Source organism: Musca autumnalis, unplaced genomic scaffold (assembly GCF_047663935.1).
Source record: "Musca autumnalis isolate F117 unplaced genomic scaffold, ASM4766393v1 scaffold_3, whole genome shotgun sequence".
Classification (NCBI taxonomy): Eukaryota; Metazoa; Arthropoda; class Insecta; order Diptera; family Muscidae; genus Musca; species Musca autumnalis.
Genome location: NW_027411866.1, coordinates 160,243,670 through 160,263,267, shown reverse-complemented (window position 1 = coordinate 160,263,267; position 19,598 = coordinate 160,243,670). Strand labels below are relative to the sequence as shown.

At 35.8% G+C, this 19,598-nt stretch overlaps 1 protein-coding gene across 4 annotated transcripts in view; it reads left to right on the top strand.

The window, feature by feature from the left end:
* The first annotated feature begins 350 nt into the window (after positions 1-350).
* LOC141398036 (sodium-dependent neutral amino acid transporter B(0)AT3) overlaps positions 351-19,598 on the top strand; it is an 82,011-nt gene continuing 62,763 nt past the window's right edge. For 2 of the 4 annotated variants that reach the window (XM_073975141.1, XM_073975137.1), the window contains exons 1-2: positions 351-594; positions 7,288-7,914. The gene's annotated coding sequence lies outside the window, so the exon portion shown is untranslated. Of the gene's footprint in view, positions 595-7,212; positions 7,915-19,598 lie in introns of those variants that run through there. The other 2 variants (XM_073975140.1, XM_073975138.1) reach the window with 2 other exon arrangements.

Genomic DNA, 19,598 nt, shown 5'->3' with positions numbered 1-19,598 from the left:
TTATTTGTCTCAAAGAAAATTGCAGCTGACAAAAGCAGCTGTCATTCGACAAAGTAAAACGTTAAAAAGTTAAATGACAACATACAAAGGAAGAGAAATGAAGAAAGGTAGAGAGAGTGTATAAATGTGCATTAGAAGTTTACTCTCTTACAACAAGTAGTCAATGACTTTTAGCATTTTATATTATCATAACATTTATACTCCCTTAAAATTGGTTTGTTTCACTTTCTCTCTAACACAGACACACACTCACACACAACTGAGTTTAATTCGTGTTTTAGAACAAAATGCGATGTTTTAGAACATGGAAAGAAACGACAGGAATTCATTCAGTCTCTACCTGTGCCATCAACAGTTTTATAACAGTAGTGCTGGTCAACGTTTGTGGTGTTCGGAAAATTTCTTAACTAAAGGATAAATAAAAGGAAAAAAAGTGAATTTATGAAAATCAAAAAATATATTCACAATTTTTTGTCTTCAATAAACATGAAATACCAACAAAATAATTAAAATATTAAAAGTTTAATAAAAAATTTAAAAAGTGTAATTCAAGGAAAAATATTTAAAGAAAAATTATTCCAATTAGCAAAGAAAGTAAAATTTTGAAAAAGTGTTATGCAAAAATTCAAAAGTTTATACGTCTCACCTCTCCTCAACCTATCTACATAAAAGTTACTACACACTTTTCCCACCTACCGACCCATTCATCCAGCCAGCATCAGTAACAACAATGCATAGAAAAAACAGTTGTTTTTGTTTGCCACACACGCACACACCCACAAACAAAGGCTCTCATTCAGGCCCAAAACATAAATTTTCTTCTTGTGCAATTTTTGTGAGATTTTCGTCTACCAATTCAAGTGTATGTTAGCCAGGGATGATACTTTTTATACTTTGGTACTTTTTCTATTTTCTATAGGGACGTTAAAAATTCGATTAATAATTGAGTGTATAAACTAAAAATCCAAGGACTGTTATTGGTATATTTTTATATAAATTGTAATTTTTCAAAGATGTGATGAAGGAAAATCTATATGTTATTTTTTCGCAGAACCAACATTCACAACAACAATAAAAACAGTTCGGTTAAGGCAGAAAAATTCTATGAAAATAGTACAAGAAAAAAATACCCCTTTCTTAATTCGCTAGTGTTTAAAAGGTACAAATTTGTGAATTTCCACGTGGAATGTGCGAATAGACAAAAAGTAAGTTGTTGACAGAAATAGAATGTAAATATTAGATATGTTAGGGTGGTCACTCTAGCACTTACAATGTAAATTTTTATCACTATTATCTTTAATTTTTGAAGGAGAGTTTTGCCTACCGAAGCTCCGATTACCAACTGTACTGTATTATTTACACAGAAAATTATGCAATTATTTTCCGAATGTGGTTCAAAATACACCTCCTTAAAGATGGATCGCTTTGTTTATATGTATATTCCATTCATACTAAACATTCAAATCCGATTTATATTGGGGAATAAAGAGAATTTGATACGACACGTAGCTGTACATTGGGCACTACAAAATGCTAAAACACACTTCGCCAATACATTCAATTATAGAAATTTGTTGCCTCCATGTAAACATGGGTTCCACCAAGGAACCCATGTTTACGGTGCGACTAGGAGTGTGGTGTTGCCACTGAAGAGAAGAATAGCGTATACAAGGTTACTATTCTGTCAATGAGAACACTTTGCACAGGAGAGAAACAATGGAAGAAAAGAATAGAGAAGAAATTACTGTCCGAAAGAAATGGAAAGAAGTAAAGTAAAAAGTATTTGTCGGATTTGACGACAGAGATATACCCTCAGCCTGTGTGGCACTTTTTGGACGTATGAACTTGCCGACAACAATATATATTTGGATTAAAGCTTAAAAGTGTTGCAGAGGAGGTACCTCAAGGAATGCACTGGCATAGTCCATTTTGGGAGTAATTTCTTTTCTATATATAGCGCGCCCTACAGTCATTTCAGTTGGTCATCGTATAATTAGAGCTTTTGGACCAATAAATCAGAAATCATGAACTTACCCACGAAAAAAAAAAAAATAATACCGCAGTAAACAGACCACAAATAGTAATTTCGGAAAAAAAATTTCAAAGGACCCTAAACTGCACTTCAACAAAAATGTTAAACTTTTAGGGGGAAAGGCCTTAAGCAGTGGACCGATATATATATAATTGTTCCACAAACATCCCTGAAGGGACAAGGGAGACTTCTCTCAAATCAATGAGTGCACCCCGTTTCATATTAGCTCAATGATATGGGACCTACTGTTTATCGCCGAGTCCGAACGGCGTGTCTTAAGACACCACTTTATAGAGAAGTTTTACATGGCTGAAATACTCAGGAAATGTCGGCAACATTACTGAGTGTTATTTGGCCACCGTTGAAAATGTTGATGTTGCCTAGCCGGGGAATCGAACCCACGACCTTCTGCGTGTAATTCGGGTGTGCCTACCATTGCACTACGGTGGCACCCCGAGTTCGTATTAATTGGGACCAAAAATTTAAGGAGTTATCGTAGGTGCATCAATTTTGATGCACGTGCTTATTGTTGACTTACAATCTCGAGTAAAAACAAGTAAAAAAGTATCAGTCGGCTTTGCCGACAGAGATATACCCTCAGCCTGTGTATATTGAAAAAAAAATTTTCCCAAAATACGTATGTATTTAGGGGGTTTTAAAAATTTTGGATATTCGAAACGACAACAATATTGATTAGGATTAAAGTTAAACAGTTTTGCGGAGGAGATACTAAAAGGAATGGATCGACATTGACCCTTATGGAAGTGGATCTCCAGCCACAACATATGGTGCCTTAGGATGTTTTTACACTCTTCAGGCTGTTTGCTCAAGAAGTATGGACTTGCCCCTAAAAAAAACTTTTACCATCGTAATTGAGGCAACGAATGCAAGTTGTCTCAACAAAAATCAAAGTGATTCCATAGCAGGTCTTAAAGTGAACTTATCCGAAATTTTGTGTGGGAGGTACCGGATGGAGTGGACAAATATAGTCCATATTTGAACTGATCTATATCTGGTAGATGTATTAGGATGTGTAAAGTATAGACCAATTTGGCAACTACCTTCAAGAGTTACCGTACGAACAATTTTTCCGAACATTTTTGAACTGTTGTGGGGGAGGTACCTGAAAGAGTGGACCGATATGGCTTATCTTCAAACTTAAACTATGTTTGGACAAAATATTACTAAGGCCAAATTTTGGACCGAATCGGCAGTTCCGTTCGAGAGTTATCTTGCGCTTCAACCACCTCACACGGTGTCATAGGGTTTTTTTTTGCAACTTTCAGGCTATTCTCTCGGGAAGTATGGTTTTGCCCCTGCTGAAACTTGTACCGTCGTATGGAGGGCAGTGAATACAAGCTGCTAAAACAAAAATCAAAGCGATTCGAGAGCTGGCCCTAAACTGAACTTTTCCGAAATTTTGTGTGGGAGGTACCCCAAGGAGCGGACCGATTGAGTCCATATTGAAACCTTATCTAAGTCTGGTACACGCTCCACGATGGGCAAAGTATGGACCAAATCTGTTACTCCCTTCAAGAGTTATCCTGCGCACAAATTTTCCGAACATTTTCGAAGTTTTGTGGGGGAGGTACCGGAAGGAGTGGACCGATATAGCCCATCTTCGAACTTAAACTAAGTTTGGGTAAAATATTACGAAAGCCAAAATTTGAACCGAATCGGTTTATCCGTTCGAGAGTTATCGTGCGCTCCAGCCAGCCAGACAGACAGACAGACAGACGGACGGACATTGCTCAATCGACTACAAATTGTCTGAAACACATTTCGTCCAAACATACTTGGGGTCTAAAACCATTATTTCGATGAAGCACATTTTGCCCGTATGAAAGTGTATATACCCTTCATAGCCTAAAGGCTGAGGGTATAAAAAACTGGAAGTTCAGTCCATGTTTTGGTATAGCCCCCATAGAGCCGTACCTCCGGATTTTCGGTATTTTGAAAATTTTAGTCGCAATGACCAATCGAAATGACTGAAATTTGGCGTTTAGTCTTCGGCACAAAGAATTGTGGGTGTAGGGCCACATTTTGATATAGCTCCCATAGGACGGTACCTCCCGATTTTCGTTATTTTGAAGGTTTAGCCTCATTATCACACCGAAATGGCTGAAAATTGGTATTAAGTCTTCGTTGGGGGTATATAATTTTCCCCTTGAAATTTGTCGGTATAGGCCCACGCCTTGATATAGCTCCCATAGGACGGTACCTCCCGACTTTCGAACTTTTGAAGGTTTTAGCCTCATTATCACGCCAAAATGGATGAAAATTTGTATTTAGTCTCCGTTGGGGGTATATCTTCTTCATACAGTCCCCATAGAACAGCCCCCATAGAACGCAAGGTAGATTAAGCCTGTCAAGCAAACTCCTTAATATTTGGAAACTTTCAAAACTTGTTTCAAAACTTACGACACGGTGCTCTTGAAGCAACTTTAAATAGAAGGTGCTTACACCTGGGAAGTTTTTGCGGATTCTAAAACTACAATGTTCATAGATGAAAAAAAATAAAAAAAAAAACAAAAAAATCACCGGAGCGCTTTTTAAATAAATCGCGATTCAAGTCGGCAGTTTTAAGGGTTTTTAGGTTTCACGATTTTGCTTGGAAACCGCAAGTCCTATCGAAATAGAACGAAAACAATGTTGTAGCTATGAAAATTTCCTACAAGATTTTCGTAGGTTTTACCGTTTTTGAGATATAGAAGTTCAAATTGTATCGTCTTCTTATAAAACAGTGTCATGACTGCAATTTCCCAAATTAAACTTATATATCTCAAAAATGGTACAACCTAGGAAAAAGATACGAAAACTAATCTTGTAGAGAATGTTCACAGCTACAACGTTTTCTTCATTCCCATTCTGATAGGACCTCCGGGTTTCAAGCAAAATCCTGAAGACCTGAGAAAAACATCTGAATGATTGATCTGAACTTCTATATCTCAAAAACGGTGCAACCTACGAAAATATTATGCAGGTCACTTTTGTACAGAACTTTCACTGCTACAACATTTTCTTTAGTTCCATTTCGATAGACCTTGCAGTTTCCAACCAAAATCGTGAAAACCTAAAAAAATCTAAAAATGTGAACTTTGACCGCGATTTATTGAAAAATCCCTCCAGCGATTTTTTTTATCCCTCATAATTTATGCTAACGAGGGTATATACACTTTCATACGGGCAAAATGTGCCTCATCGAAATAATGGTCTTAGACCCCAAGTATGTTTGGACGAAATGTGTTTCTCACAATTTGGAGTAGATTGAGCAATGTCCGTCCGTCTGTCTGTCTGGCTGGCTGGAGCGCAAATTTTGGCTTTCGTAATATTTTACCCAAACTTAGTTTAAGTTCGAAGATGGGCTATATCGGTCCACTCCTTCCGGTACCTCCCCCACAAAAGTTCGAAAATGTTCGGAAAATTTGTGCGCACGATAACTCTTGAAGGGAGTAACAGATTTGGTCCATACTGCCTATCGTGAAACGTGTACCAGACTTAAATAAGGTTGCAATATGGACTCAATCGGTCCACTCCTTCGGGTACCTCCCACAAAAATTTTCGGAAAAGTTCAGTTTAGGGCCATCTCTCGAATCGCTCTGAGTTTTGTTTTAGCAACTTGTATTCACAGTCCTCCATACGACGGTACAAGTTTCATCAGGGGCAAGTCCATACTTCCTGAGAAAATAGCCTGAAAGTTGCAAAAAACCCCTATGAAACCGTGTGAGGTGGTTGGAGCGCAAGATAACTCTCGAACGGATCTGCCGATTCGGTCCAAAATTTGGCCTTAGTAATATTTTGTCCAAACATAGTTTAAGTTTGAAGATAAGCCACATCGGTCCACTCCTTCAGGTACCTCCCCCACAAAAGTTCAAAAATGTTTGGAAAAATTGTTCGTACGGTAAGTCCTGAAGGGAGTGGTCGAATTGGTCCATACTTTACACATCCTAATATATCTACCAGATATAGATCAGGTTCAAATATGGTATATATTTGTCCACTACATCCGGTACCTCCCACACAAAATTTCGGATAAATACACTTTGAGACCTGATATGGAATCACTTTGACTTTTGTTTAAGCAACTTGCATTCGCTGCCTCAATTGCGATGGTAAACGTTTTTTCAGGGGCAAGTCCATACTTCTTGAGCAAACAGCCCGAAGAGTGTAAAAACCCCCTATGGCACCATATGTTGTGGCTGGAGATCCACTTCCATAACGGTCAATGCCGATCCATTCCTTTTAGTATCTCCTCCGCAAAACTTTTGATCTTTAATCCTAATCAACATTTTTGTCGGTTCAAACGCTCTAAATACATACGTATTTTGGGAACAAATTGTTTCAATATACACAGGCTGAGGGTATATCTCTGTCGGCAAAGCCGACTGATACTTTTTTACTTGTTTTTTTTTTGGTTTTAGATTTTTCTCACCTATGAATATTGCCGGTTTTCACTTAAAGTTAGTTAAGATGCACCATGTATGACATTTTTTTTTAGCTCGCGATACAGTCAATGCATTGTCCCAAATTGAACTTCTATATCTCAATAACGGTAAAACCTAGAGGTCAATCTTGTAGAAAATTTTCATACCTACAAAATTTTCGTTGTTTCCATTTCGATAGGACTTGCGGTTTGCAAGCAAAATCGTGAAAACCTAAAAACCCCTAAAAATTTAAACTTGAATCGCGATTTGTTTAAAAGGCGCCCGGCGATTTTTTTTCGTTTTTTGATTTTTCTCATCTTTGAACATTGCAGTTTCAGAATCCGCATTTATTTTTACGCTTGGGGATCTGTTCACACACATGTTACGGTGTTTTGTACTCTCGTAGGCCGAGGTTATTTCGCTGTCGTCAAAGATTGATTCTTTTTGAATTGTTACTTGTTTGTTATCATAAGCTCACTCATTTAATCTGTATTAAGCTTCGGTGGAGATCCCTCAATAAACTTTTGGTTGATTGTCAGAAAAAAATCAGTATTCTCCGTAACATTTTCATTGGTATTATTACTTCTCTTTGGCCAAAGAACAAGTAAAATGTCTACAAAATTTGTCTCATCCCTGGTGTAAACATTACTGTGCATGACATTTGTCGCCTCAAAAACACCCACTTATGGCATCCTTCACATTATTTCACGGCCTACATCGCATTCATTTGTGTTGTGTCGTCTGGTTTATACACATTTCTCTCTGATACTCTCTTTCACCATAATAACCATTTATTCTCATTTTTAAAACATTTTTATTTCTCTCTATTAGAACAGACATCAACGAAATTGTTGTTAGTATTTCTGATATCCTCATATCAGTGATTTAACAAGTCATAACCCCACCATCCTCCATTGGTTCAGTGAGAAAAGTGAAAGTGAAATTGTCCAGAATGAAATGAAAAATGATAACAAAGTGTATACAAATACACAAGCACACGCAATAAATCACACAATATAAAGAAAACAAAAAAAAAATATATAAAAAACGAAAGTACCAAGAAATAAACAAAACAGTGAAACATATAATTCAAAGAAAAAAGAATTAGATGACAGCGTATGTGTTAATGTGTGCGAATGCTTTGTATATGTATATGGCTATATTTAAAAGGACTTCTAAGAAACAACTAAACACGAACGTTGTTCTTCTTGTCTATACACGAGGATGGAATTAAAACAAGTTGCTGTAAATTATTTTTGGCCATAAATGTCTGTATGTGTTACTGCACTCAGCTCCTCGCTTTAACGTTGACAACAATTGCTGCTTTCATTTTTAACGTTCCCACAAAAATATTGTGTTATTATATAATAAAATAAGGAACAACAACAACAAAAGAAAAAAGGTTTTGCAAATTTTAACATCTTTAAAGAATCAAGGCAAAAAATTACTTTAACAAAGGTATCAAAATTTCCTTTTAATTCATAACTTTAACATCAAAGTGTGTGTGTGTCCGTGTTGTGTTTTAAAAATATGTATGTATATAAATGTGTATGTGAGTGTGTATTTGCCTAATTTTGTATTTTTCATGGTCCTTCCTTTTATTTGGTTAAACAAAACAGAAAAATCATTATACATACATAACAAATTTCTGTGTCAAGTCTATGTAAATTTCTTTTATTGATTTCAATGTTAATGCCTTTCTTCATCTTCTCCTCCGTCGTGTAATTGTTTGTTATTATCCTTTCGTTGTTTGTTTAGCATGCTTTTATTTTTAGTTTTTTTTTGCCAATGCCAATGTTGTTGGTATTCTGTGGGCCAATGTTATTGTATTTATTTATAGCTTGTCACATAAAATGACGTTAATAAACTCAAACTGTTACAAAGAATTTGTCCTTTCTCAATAGAAATGGCAGTGGTGAGGGTTGTGTCTGAATGTAATTTAAATATAACACACCCAAATAAAATGTGGTTAGGCAATCAGTAGACAATTTAATGAAAGAAAAAATCAAAAGAATGTTTAGGAGGTGTTTAAATTTCCCTTCCGTAAGGATAGTTATATTTTTGAAATGTGTAGGTTAATTCAAAGCACTGAAAATTGAATAATTGATTTTTTAGCAACATAACCGCACATTTATCTGTTGTTGGTATATTCTGAACTATTTGATTTCACTTTAAGCTATTTAGAAGTCATCTTAAACGCACATTCACTAGGTTTTATATAAAATATTATGTATTTAGATACACAACAAATTTTTATACCCTACACCACTATGTGGGGAGGGGTATTATAAGTTTGTTTTGGGAAAAATTCATGTAACACCGCGAAATATTCGTCGTCTGTATATCTCGACGAGATAAAGCGATTTTGAGATGTGTGTCCGTCCGTCCGTCTGTCCATTATAAATTGTAAACACGCTTCAGGCCGCAATTATGGACCGATCGTCACGAAATTTTGCATGGAGGTCGGGTTCAGACCAGAATAGATCCCTATTCTTATTGGTGATGATCGTGAAATATTTAGCGGGTGAAATGGACCAAAAACATAATTTTTATCCGATTTTGTAGCTGCTCTGTTGGTCGCAATAATAGCCCGATCGACGCAAAAATTCGAATAGGGTAACAGTATATGACAAAGAAGATACTTGCAATTTGAGGTGGTGATCGGATGATGTTTAGAGGGTCAAATGGACCAAAACTTTTGTGTGAAAATTGTGAAAATTTGGATTATACCGGTTATATCTTTATTCCTGCAAGACACATTCCGCCCACGTAAAGATATATTTGGAAGGCCACCTGTTGCCCTTTCCATTGATACCAATTATGTTGATTTACGTGTTCAGATAACAGAGTTACAGCCTAATATATCCAATTTTTTTGTTTGTAGTGCAATCATAAGCACACTAGAGGTCGCAATTATAGCTCAATAGTCACGATATGTTGCACGAGGTAGGGGTTTAGGTCGAAGAAGATGCCTACAATTTTTGATGATGATCTGATATTATTTAGCGGGTGCAATGGACCATTACTTTTGTATGCTAAATAAAAACATTTTATTTTTGGTCCATATTTGAATCCCTGGAGGCCATATACCGGCAAAGTCGCCTACATATGGAAAAATAACTACTAACCTTTCCTCTGATGAGAATTGCAATAATATATGTGCTTGATAACGGGCCTACTACCTAGTATATAATGAGTTTTGTGAAGAGAACCACATCTTCCTCCGATGCTACAAATTGTCCCTATCATGACTGAGAAATTCCCAGTTTTTGCAAATTGCGTGGAGCCCTAGCGTATTACTTGTCCATTCGTCCAAAATTTAAACATGTAGCTGAAGGGGCTAAACAACGCCAATTTTCCAAGTTAAGAATATTTATTAAAAATGTATAACATATAATTGGTCCACAAACATCCTAGTAGGGACAAGGGAGCCTTCTCTCATATCAATGAGAGCACCCCGATTAATATCAGCTCAATGATATGTAGACAGCTGAATTTTATGCAACACCTATTTTTGTCAAATTTTGGGACTTGGCATATTTTTGGCTTCTGAATAAATTCCAATCGAAATATATCACATATGTAAAAATAAGCAAAATGTATAAATTATGCATATGCAAATATTATTTTTCGTAAGCAACATATATTTCAATAATATCTTCGAAAATGTTTATGTGTAAATTTTTTCTGTTTGAAATTCACTTCAGACAAGTCAATAAAATAGAGAAATCTGTAACCAGAGCCACAATCTTCAAAATGTCGAAAATGGGGAGCTATCGTTCTATTGAAGCTATATGAACGCCTAGACCTATACCGACAAATTTCAGGTGGAAAGTTTAATACCCCCAATGTAGACTTAATACCAAATGTTAGCCATTTCGGAGGGATATTGAGACCATAACTTTGAAAGTACAGAAAATCGGTAGGTACTGGCTTTGGGAGCTATATGAAGACGACGACGGACCTATACCGACAAATTTCAGGTGGAAAGTTTTTTTTTACCTCAAACGAAGACTTAATACAAAATGTCAGCCATTTCAGTGGAATCTTGAGGTCACAACTTTCAAAATACCGGATATCGGGAAGTACGGTTCTATGGGAGCTATATGAAGACATAGACCTATACCGATAAATTTCATATCGAAAATTGTATACCCCTAACGAAGACTTAATACAAAATTTCAGTCAATTTGGTGGGATATTTAGGCCACAAAGTCTTTCATATGTTCATTTTATGCAAATATGTCAAAATATGCAATAATTAGGTCCAAACTGAATGTCCTTGGTAAAATTATTTATTGGTGCCACCGTGGTACAATTGTATGCACACCCGCCTTGCACGCTGAAGGTAGGGCGTTCGATCCCGGCCAGCAAACATCAAATTTCCAAGGATGGCAAAATACTTCTCCGTATAGTTGGCGAAATTTTCTGAGTATTTCAGCCACGTAAAACTTCTCTACAGGTGGTGTCTTCAGACGTGCCTTTCGGACTCGGCGATAAACAGTAGGACCCATATCATTGATGTAATATGAATCGTGGTGCACTCCCTGTCACTTCTGGGATGTTTGTGGAACTATTATTATACCCTACACCACTATGTGGGGAGGGTATTATAAGTTGGTTTTGGCCAAAAAGTTTGTAACGCATCGAAATAATGGTCGTAGACCCATACTTATATATACCAAAATGAATGTCTCGACGAGCTGAGTCGATCTGGCCATGTGTGTCCGTCCGTCAGTCCGTCCGTCCTTCCGTCTGTCCATCTAAACCTTGTAATCACGCTACAGGTCGCAATTTTGATCGGATCGTCACGAAATTTTGGATGTTGATGGGGGTCCCGGAGGGGAAGAAGCCTATTGATTTTGGTGATGGTCGGAATGGGAAAAAAACTTATGTGGATAAAAAGACAAAGTTTTTTTTTTAAAACGAATATCTCAGCTCCTATACGGGGTATACCAAAAGCAAAACCTGACAATAAAAGTAGAAAATATCACCGTTCTAATGATGTAAAGTAGGTTCTCGTAGGTGATGAAATAACGAAGATATCACAATAGTCGCAAATAAAACCCAAATTTTCATTTTTGCGATTTTAATTATAATGACGAATATCACAGCTTTGGTTGGGGACTTTCCAAAAGCAAGGCCTGGCTATGAAAGTAGAAGATCCCATCTTTACAATGATGTAAACTAGGTCGGCGTAGGTGATGTAAAGTAGGTTCTCGTAGGTGATGAAATAACGAAGATATCACAATAGTCGCAAATAAAACCCAAATTTTCATTTTTGCGATTTTAATTATAATGACGAATATCACAGCTTTGGTTGGGGACTTTCCAAAAGCAAGGCCTGGCTATGAAAGTAGAAGATCCCATCTTTACAATGATGTAAACTAGGTCGGCGTAGGTGACCAAATAACGGAGATATCGCAATAGTCGGTAATACATCCCATTTTTCCACTTTTTTGGAAATCACGCTACAGGTCTCAATTTTGATCGGATCGTCACGAGGATTAATGGGGGTCACACAGATGAAGAAGCCTACTGATTTTGGTGATGGTCGGATAATATTTAGGGGTCGTAATGGGCAAAAAAACTTATTTGGAGAAAAAGACAACGTTTTTTTTCCTAAGCGAATATCTCAGCTTCAACATGGGGTATACCAAAAGCAGAACCTGGCCATGAAAGTAGAAAACATAGCCTTTCTAATGATGTAAAATAGGTTCTCGTAGGTGATCAAACAACGAATATATCGCAATAGCCGCTAATAGACCCAACTTTTTATTTTTGCGATTTTAATAATAATGACGAATATCACAGCTTCGGTTGGGGATCTCCTAAAAACAAAGTCTAACTATGAAAGTAGAAAATCCCATCTGTACAGTGATGCAAAGTAGGTTGGCGTAGGTGGCCACATAACGGAGATATCACAACAGTCGGCGATACATCCCATTTTTTTCATTTTTTTGTAATCACGCTAAAGGTCGCAATTTTGATCGGATCGTCACGAAATTTTGCAGGCTAATGGGAATCCTACAGAGAAAGAAGCCTATTGATTTTGGTGATTGTCGGATAATATTCAGGGGTCGGAATGGGCAAAAAAACTTATTTGGAGAAAAAGTCAACGTTTTATATCAAAGCGAATATCTCCGCTTCTAAAAGGGGTATGTCAAAAGCAAAACTTGCTAATGAAAGTAGAAAATATCACCTTTGCAACGATGTTACGTAGGTTGTCGTAGATGGTCAAGCAACGAAGATATCGCAAAAGCCGCTAATAGAACACAACTTTTCATTTTTGCGATTTTAATAATATCACAGCTTTGGTTCGGGACCTTCCAAAAGCAAAGTCTGACAATGAAAGTAAAAAATACCATCATTACATTGATGTAAAGCAGGTTGGCGTAGGTATCCAAATAACGGAGATATCGCAATAGTCGGTAATACATCCCATTTTTCCACTTTTTTGGAAATCACGCTACAGGTCGCAATTTTAATTGGATCGTCACGAAATTTTGGGTGTTATTGGTGGTCCCACAGAGGAAAAAACCTTTTGATTTTTGATAATGTTCGAATATTATTCAGGGGTCGGAATGTGACAAAAAAAAAATATTTGGAAAAAAGACCAACGTTTTATTTCAAAATTAATATCTCCCTTCTGTAGGAGGTATATCGAAAGCAAAACCTGGCAAGGAAAATAGAAAATATAACCTTTACAACGATGTGAAGTAGGTTGTCATAGGTGGCGCAAAGCTATCCCAATTTTAATATTTTGAATTTTATTTTTGGTGGGTTTATTTTGGCTTTTGGTCAAATGAAAACAAAGATGTTCGTGTTTTGTTTCTTTTTTATTTATCCGATATTTCTGCTGTCATCGACAGTCATCTTCAGGGATATTATTTTTATGAGAAAAGCAATAGTGTTGTTATACCGTCTATGCTCAGTTCAGCATAGACGGTATAACAACACTATTGCTTTTCTCATAAAAATAATATCCCTGAAGATGACTGTCGATGACAGCCGAAATATCGGATAAATAAAAAACCATTATTTCGATTGCCGTTTAATTTTGCCATCATTCATAATTTAAATGCAAGCGTTTTATTTGAGAGATTCTATCATGAGAAAGAATGTATATATTGAGGCTAAGCGACAAATTATTTTTTAGTTTTAAGTGCATTTCTAAATAAAACACTGAAACTTAATTTTTTTAAATTATTTTTTATTTTGTTCTAGAACTGCTACTAACAAAGTTTTCAGAAGCGAATTAATTTAATTTGATTGACAACTCTATAAGCTTTTTAACGGTATACGTATAAGTTTAATCGGTTACTTAAAACCGGTTCAATAATCCGTTTTAATGTCGGAATATCCGGATCAAAAATTTATCCTCCAAGAAAAATTGTTATTAACATGTTCATCATTACAAGAGCTTTAGTGGCAAATATTTCAGAAGAACCCCAAATGTCTACTTAAGAAATAACCAATTGTTATGTCTACATACCAATAAATAACTAATGACGAATATACAGAAAAAAACAAAACATAGTTTTTTTCTGAACCAAAACCGATTAAATGTCAAAAAGGACAATGAAAACGGGACAAAATCGATTAGTTGTCAAAGAGAATCGTACCTAAAATCTTCTGAGCAACATTTTTGTAGAATATTTGGATGCTGAAAAATCTCATCTTGTGGTACTTTCACTACGGTTGAAGAAATAAAGGACATGAAAGGCATTGAGTTAGAAGAATGAAATGTTCTACAAAAAGATTCGCCAATCGATTTGACTGAAGACATGTTACCTTAAAATAAAGCTACAACAACGCCAAACAGAGATATGGAGCTATTTTACCATGTATTATAAGGGAAAAATCAAAACCTTCATCGCGCGATATCTCAGAAACTTGACCTATGGCTAAAATTTCCTTTTGGGTTCTTAGTATACTCATCAAGGGCTTTCATAATCAAAAGAAATTTTCCACCCCCAGACTTTGAGTTCCATTTTGTATCACAAAAAAATTTTGATTTGCTGAAAGCTAATTCGCGGGGTAGTGGTGTAGGGTATCGTATGGTCGGCCCTCTCCGACTATAGCCTTTTGTTGAATATTACCCTACACGTTAAATAATCATGTTTTTAAATTTATCCCATTAATACCAAGGGATTCTTTGCGCATATGTAAGTTAAAGGTAATAGTACCGCTCGCCTTAAAATTATTCGTGGGTTTTAAAATGATGTTAGAAAACATTAGTCAAATACCGAATGGAATTTTTTATTTCAATTGAAGTTATTATACCATCAGCATTTATGCTAACGAGGGTATATGGCGAAAACCAATGTTTTACAATCGATGAATCCGAGTTTTACCCATTCAGAATTCGCGAACTGTTAACATATTCTATATAGTATGATATACATTCTTTAATATGAAGTGTTTTAGGAGGGATCCCATAATATCGACCATTAAAATTAATTTACGTGGAAGCTGTATTGACATCAATGTAGAAAAATAGTTAAAAATGGGTTGAAGCCAACAAGTTTTTTTATGCTCCCTTCCGATTTCTGGCTTAACCTTACATTTTATAGACATATGCCCAAAGAAAGACTCAAGGAATACTTCATGCGCAATATGATACTAGTGTATCATTTTTCGATATATATACTGCATCCACCTAAAATTGATGCTGACATATTGAAGCCGGAATTTCGGGGTTTTTTGAATTTTTTTAATAATTCCGACGCGCAACTAGATAATATTCAAAGCAAATAATAGGATTATAAGACTCGTGATTCTAGGTCGTTTAATGCATATCTCATGAGTGTGCTCCTTACAGCATCCTAGTAATTGGAGTCTAAAGGCCAATATTTGATGCGTGCATTTTTTTAAAAAACCTATTTTTTGCGTTTAAAATTTGCAAGTGTCATTCAATTTCCTTTGTACCCCGCGTGAATTTAGTTTTTTTTTACGCGACGGATCTAATGAGCCCATTCGCGATCGAATCCATCCACTAAAACCGCGGATATAGATACCCTGAAAATAGAAAAATCAGCAAAAAATTATTTTGACAAATACGCGATTTTCTTTAAAATTTTTTACTTAAATGGAATCCTTTATACGCGATTATAATATTTGCGAAAACGCGTGTCATAAATTACTAAGATTCGCGAGTAATATGGGTTTTTTACCAAAAATAGAATGTGGAGGCACATCCGCGGTTCTTGAAGAATCAGTTTGAAATATGTGTATATAGACGTATTTTTGATGGATGCTACTGAAACCGGATGCGCATCAAAATCGTATGCAAATTGCGCGATTTTTACCCACTTTAATGTTTTTTGCATTGTGCGATGCAACTGGCGGCACACTTTGACCGCTGAGTGAAACATCGAAATATGCATAGATATTGAAAGAGATTGATTCGTTGTATCCAAAAACGGATGCGCATCAACTGATTTTAACTAATTCGCGAATAATAGGCTTTTTAATTTCCACATTTTTTGAATGATTGTAATTTCAATATTACTCTTAATTTCCTATCCTTATAAGTTATCACAGTAAGCAAATAAGCTTTCACGATGGCAAACCATATTTCTTGATGACGTTTTAGCAGTACACATTAATTATTGTAGGGGATTTTAGCGAAATAGTTGGAGAACTCCCAAATATTTTTTCTAATTTTTCGAATCAAACCAAAAAATATATTTGCAACAATATTTTCCAACAATAAGTTTCTCTCTTTTGTTGTTGCTATAATATGCAATTTATGTACCCAATCTCTATAAATTTGGTATCATATTTTTCTACGCATTGTCTAGATTCCGCATATATTTTTTAATTTATTTTTTGAGGGTTTGTACGGACTCTGGGACAGGATAATTTGGATTTTCTTAAAATTTTTTGTATTAGTTGTTGATTTTCCACGAAAATAATAATAAATTTAATAACTATTTAAACATCTACGAATAAATATGCAATGCTGTTAACGATTTAAGCGTACATTTTCTCATAACAACAAATAAGATATTTTTAAATATTTTTTCTTTATATGAGAATAAAAACCGCTATAACTTTTGCGCGCATCGTCGAATTTTGTGAACGCGAACAGATTTGAAACCAGAATTTTTTTCTTAACCTGTATGCCAAAAATTGTAGATGTGCTCGCAAAAAAATTTTTTAATTTTTTTCAAATGGAATTGCAAAGAATTTTTGGTTTTCGCCATATACACTTTCATACGGGCAAAATGTGCCTCATTGAAATAACGGTTTTAGACCCCAAGTATGTTTGGACGAAATGTGTTTCAGACAATTTAGAGTCGATTTAGCAATGTCCGTCCGTCTGTCTGTCTGGCTGGAGCGCACAATAACTCTCGAACGAATCAACCGATTCGGTCCAAAATTTGGCTTTCGTAATATTTTGTCCTAACTTAGTTTAAGTTCGAAGATGGGTTATATCGGTCCACTCCTTCAGGTACCTCCCCCACAAAAGTTCGAAAATGTTCGGAAAACTTGTGCGCACGATAACTCTAGAAGGGAGTAACCGATTTGGTCTATACTTTGCACATCGTGAAATGTGTACCGGATTTAGATAAGGTTTCAATATGGACGCATCTCCCACACAAAATTTCGGAAAAGTTCAGTTTAGGGCTGCTCCCGAATTGCTTTGATTTTTGTTGTAGCAACTTATATTCAGTGCCCCCCATACGGGGCACTGAAAGGTGCAAAAAATCCCTCTGACACCGTGTGTAGTGGTTGGAGTGTAAGATAACTCTCGGAAGGATCTGCCGTTTCGGTCCCAAATGTGGCCTTCGTAATATTTTGTGCAAACTTAGTTTAAGTTCGAAGATAAGCCATATCGGTCCACTCCTTCGGTACCTCCCCCACAAAAGTTCAAAAATGTTCGGAAAATTGTGCGTACGATAACTCTTGATGGGAGTGACAGATTTGGTCCATACTTTACACATCCTAATATATCTACCAGGTATATGTCAGGTTCGAATATGGACTATATTTGTCCACTCAGTCCGTTACATCCCACACACATTTTTGGATAAATTCACTTTATGGCTTGCTCTCGGATCACTTTGATTTTTGTTGAAGCAACTTGCATTCGCTGCCTCAATTACGACAGATAAAGTTTTTTCAAGGGCAAGACCATACTTCTTGAGAAAAAAGCCCGAAAGTTGTAAAAACACCCTATGGCACAATATGTAGTGACTGGAGAGCTCGAACTGATACTGTGTTCGTCCACACTTTGGATATCGTAATATTTCTTCGAATATTAGATGAAATTCGAAGGTGGAAGGATACCTCCCCCATAAAAGTTCGAAAATATTCGCTAAAATGGTACTCTAAATATTGTCGAAACTCAGTTTAAAAAAGCCCTATCTATCGATATTCCCGCAAATTTTTGCGTTTTAATCCCATCCATATTGTTTTGAAAACCATCCTTAATACGTAAGTTTTTTTTTGGAAAAAAGTTACTTCAATCCACACAGGCTGAGGGTTTATCTCTGTCGGCAAAGCCGACTGATACTTTTTTACTTGTTTTGTTTACAAATAACCTTACCAATAAACAAATTTAATATGCAAATTACATGATTTGTATTTTATTCCTTTCAATTACTCTACACAAAAATGCACACTTTCACAAATAAAACGCGTAATTGTTGTTGCTGGGTAGTAAATACCTTTTTATATTGTGACACTATTCTAACGGAATTAATAATAACACTGTGCAACAAGGTTTCTGTGCGGTGGAAAATTCCTTTTGGAGATGAAAGCCCTTAGTGAGTATATTAAGAACCCAAAAGGAAATTTTCCCCGTAGGTCAAGTTTCTGAGATATAGCGCGATGAATTTTTTGAATTTTCGCCTATGATGCTTGAGAAAATAGCTTTATATCTCTGTTTGCCGTTATTGTAGCTTCGTTTTGAGATTACATGTCTTCAGTCAAATCGAATGGCGAATCTTTTTGTAGAACATTTCATTCTTCTAACTCAATTCCTTTCATGTCCTTTTCGTCCTTTCTTTCTTGAACCGTAGTAAAAGTACCACAAGATGAGATTTTACAGCATCCAAATATTCCACAAAAATGTTGCTCAGAGAATTTTAGGTACGGTTCTCATTGACATGTAATCGATATTGTCATGTTTTAATTGTCTTTTTTGACATTTACCCGGTTTTTGTTCAGAAAAACCCTATGTTTTGTTTTTCTGTATATTCGTTCTTTGTTATGTATTGGTAGGTAGACACACACATTGGTTATCGCTTATATTGACATCTGGGATGTATGTGAAATATTTACCATATATAGCTCCCGATATGCTGAACACGTTAATGACAAATTTTCTTGGAAAATAGATCCGGTTATCTAATATTTTGAACCGGATATAGCGATATAAAACCCGGATTTTGTACCGATTTTAAGTAACTGATTAAGCTTATATGTATACTATTAGAAAGCTAATAAAATTGCCAATCAGGGAAAATAAATTTGTTGACAGCATCTTACCTGAGTTCGGTGCTAAATCAAAAAACCCGTAGTCTTGAACCGTTTTTAAGGAAAAATATCACTGCGCGTAAATATGAAGATAAATGCTTGGTGGGTGAAATATTCTTTTTGCCGATGAAAGTCGATGAAGTTAATATTATGAACCCGGGAGGACAGTTATGCCATAGGTCAAACTTCTGAGTTATAGCGAAATGGAATTTATGTTACGGGTTTATTGTCGTGCTCTTATAGTTCATCAAGAATGTATGCATCGCGCCATAACTCAGAAGTTTGACCTACGGCACAACTGTCCTCCCGGGTTCATAATATTAACTTCATCGACTTTCATCGGCAAAAAGAATATTTCACCCACCAAGCTTTTATCTTCATATTTACGCGCAGTGATATTTTTCCTTAAAAACGGTTCAAGAATACGGGTTTTTTGATTTAGCACCGAACTCAGGTAAGATGCTGTCAACAAATTTATTTTCCCTGATTGGCAATTTTATTAGCTTTCTAATAGTATACATATAAGCTTAATCGGTTACTTAAAATCGGTACAAAATCCGGGTTTTATATCGCTATATCCGGTTCAAAATATTAGATAACCGGATCTATTTTCTAAGAAAATTTGTCATTAACGTGTTCAGCATATCGGGAGC